Here is a 3323-nt window from a genome sequence, read left to right as displayed (position 1 = left end):
TTCCCTTCTGTTTAGTGGCGCTTAACTGATTAGTATATAAATACCAGTCGACAGAATTTTCTCCTCATCATGTGATAACTAGCCACGTGTCTATAATTAGAACAATTCTCAGAACCGAACATACGGGTACTTCGACCCCTGGCCGCCATTGTTTGTCACGTGATGCAGTGGCGCTTTTCCTTAGTTACCTATGGTTTGATAGTGAAATGAGGCAACTTTAGTCGATCATTTACAGCAGTTAACGGCCAAGATGCCTACAAAATGTTTTGCAGTTGGCTGCATAGATCATAATATGATGTTAAAAAAAAGTATTGTTTTATAAATTTCGAAAACGTGACAAACCTGATGGAACGCCATGGCTTCCCACACAGAATGTTAACTTTAATGTTGTTGCTTGTCGACACCAACCGACGTTAATAGCAACCAAAATGGTTAAAGCATGTGCAGTGATAAAATTTACACATTATACTATAAATAAAATACATAATTCCATCGACATCTATGGAAAAAAACGAAACGGATGCATCCAGTTCTTGATTAAAGAGTATACCGTACTCGTTTTATTTGTGTGGTCTTCATTTTTCATTTAAACTAATTTTATAGTAACTTTGACATTCTCTAAACTTGTATTTATTTTGCCATACTTCGGCTACTACATCTTATTTATTTATTTAGTTTTATTTTTTAAAATAAAAGTATATACCATTAAATTACGTATATATAATAATTATAATATAACTATTATAAGTTTTTGCTTAAAGTTAAGTGTCTGGTTACCATATCAGGGGTGTGCGCAGGAAATGTTGCGGGGGGGGGGGGGGGGGGGGGGGGGGGGGGGGGGGGGTCGAGGTGTCTGGCAAATTCTTATCCATGTTTAGATATGACGCACTTATAATTAATTAATTTTCTAGTGAACAACGTTGCTACTTCTGGTAATTTGTAAAATTAATTTATAAAGCCCCCATTTACAAACAATACTTTTTAAAATATGCATGCCCCGTTTCAGATCCGGGACGAGCGCCCCAATTTTCACTCCTGTCACGGGGATCATATAATACCCGTAACTGAATAAAACACGATTATCCAAATATCTCTCCTAACTGTATATCTATTAGATCTCTCTGTAACGGGCAGTTATACCCGCGTGGCTCGTCTCTAGGTATGAACAGAGATAAGATCTTATATAAAGTATATATAATATAGCACGTTTAGTTCACTTGAAAACACAACAAAAACACAATACACTTTGGAATCTGTATTAATCTACGCTGACAAATGTACTGCCGCAGTAGTTAATTAACAACAACAAATAGTAACAACCCAGAACTGATCACTTAATTAGTTAATCACTAGGTGTCTAGTTTATACAATATTCTAATCACTTCACCGTGACACAACACCCACACGTGTGATAATTGAGAAACGCTTCCAGGGGAACTTAATTAATAAAGGAATTACAACTCTATTCCTAACTGGTTAATTTTTAATTAACCCTTATCTACTCATTCAGTAACCTTGTAATACAGAATTAATACTGGTACCTATCACAATAAAGACAATAACCTACAGTTTACCTAGGTCCTCTAGGATGACTGGTTAAGCTTTAATATATATTTAGAACAGTGAGCCTACAGTTTACTGCGTCAGATTACCGGCAGCACCGTCTAAATAATATTGGTATAATACAGTATTAAAATATTTAAAGTCACATCAATCACATCAAGGTTATACAACAGAGCAGAAATAATATATTTACCAGTCCGGACGGACAACGTTCCCCCTGGAAGCCTTCCTATGTTTCTCCCTGATATCTCTAAAACCCTAGCTATTTATTATAAAATCCCAGTATCGCCTGGGGGTACATCGCTACAAGTGATATTTCCACAGCGACCAAGACGACAATTTTCCTTAGATGGCCAGACTTGCTGACGCCTAGTCGCCAAAATCACGGTCATAAAAACCGCACTCGCGGAGGTATTACATAACTACTGGCCACATGGCCTCCGCACCTGGTCTGGGTGTGTAATGGAAAGAGCACGACCACCGTCGCGCAGAGGTATTACGTAACAAAGTGCCCACCTGGGCTTAAGTGCATATTGGAACTGCACACGGCCCTCTAAAACAATTAATATCGCCACAGGCGAAAACAAAATTAAGAGCATGTTCCGTCACAAATGGAAATAGCAGTTGACAGGTATTATGGGTATCAATAACGATATGCTGCACAATAACGTGTTATGAATTTCAAACTGTGCCAATAAAGTTTAAAAAGAACAAAACGACACTGCATTTATGCTATGGTCGATTCGTTTTCTATAGGCCCTATACTGTTATGACATGACTATGGTACAAAATGACTTGGGTACGAAATGACTTTTTAAAATGGTACGAAATGACCAAAGTACGAAATGACTAGGGTACGAAATGACCAGGCAGCATGGTACGAAATGGGTGGTACGATATGACTAGGGTACGAAGAGACTATGATTCTTCATATTTAACCACGATGCAATATCGTATGGAAAAGTGAGTTACTATATCAGTGGTCACATACTGGATGCCATCTGGTAATGTTAAATGTGGTATGAGTTTTATGTGGCATGGGACATAGAAAACATCAATTGATGGTAATCGAATACAGCAGTCCATGGAGTGGTGGCAGTGGATTTCCTTTCTCATTATGTGTGTGTTGGGGGGGGGGGGGGGTACACGAGGACCATATGAAGCCCATGGCCTACTAATATGTGTATCCAAACATAGGATACAAATATCAACAAAAGGGTTGTTGCCCCAAAAAGTATTTGACTTTGAAAATATACCACCCAATGATAGGTGTCCTAGCAATAGACATCCACAAAACAAATCTTCACTTTGAACACCCACAATACCCAGTCGGCGCATTTTGGTTAAATATCTGAATTGAATCAGTTGCGCGATTTTAGAGGGGGCTGGCTTTATTGCAAATGCATAAGATCAAGTCTTTGGTAGCCATCTTGGAGTTAAATATGGCTACCTTTAAGACTAAAAAAAGTATATGAGTTTGATTGGCACCAACTCCCACACGCCCCCCCCCCCCCCCCAACAACAACAAAAAAACAACAACAAAAAACAAAACAAAACAAACAAACAAAAAACATTCTCGCGTATTTCGACAATCTTGGATTTAGGTAATAATCGCTTAAACAAGCTTATCTGGAAAACCAAATATATAGCATAGAAATATTACATGGTACTTGGAGCTAAGACTTACAGTTTCTTGCTTTAAAATATACATTTCTGTACATTTAGTGCATTTCGGGTGTTCTAATGTCCAAGAAAGCTCA

At 38.0% G+C, this 3323-nt stretch overlaps 1 protein-coding gene across 1 annotated transcript in view; it reads left to right on the top strand.

The window, feature by feature from the left end:
• LOC121388303 (lysosomal protective protein-like) overlaps nt 1-3323 on the top strand; it is a 141179-nt gene that overhangs the window by 92046 nt on the left and 45810 nt on the right. The gene's annotated exons all lie outside the window — the stretch shown is intronic.

The sequence above is a fragment of the Gigantopelta aegis genome, chromosome 14 (assembly GCF_016097555.1).
Source record: "Gigantopelta aegis isolate Gae_Host chromosome 14, Gae_host_genome, whole genome shotgun sequence".
Taxonomy (NCBI): Eukaryota; Metazoa; Mollusca; class Gastropoda; order Neomphalida; family Peltospiridae; genus Gigantopelta; species Gigantopelta aegis.
Note: the sequence above shows the minus strand (reverse complement) of the source record. Positions and strands in the feature narration are given on the sequence as shown.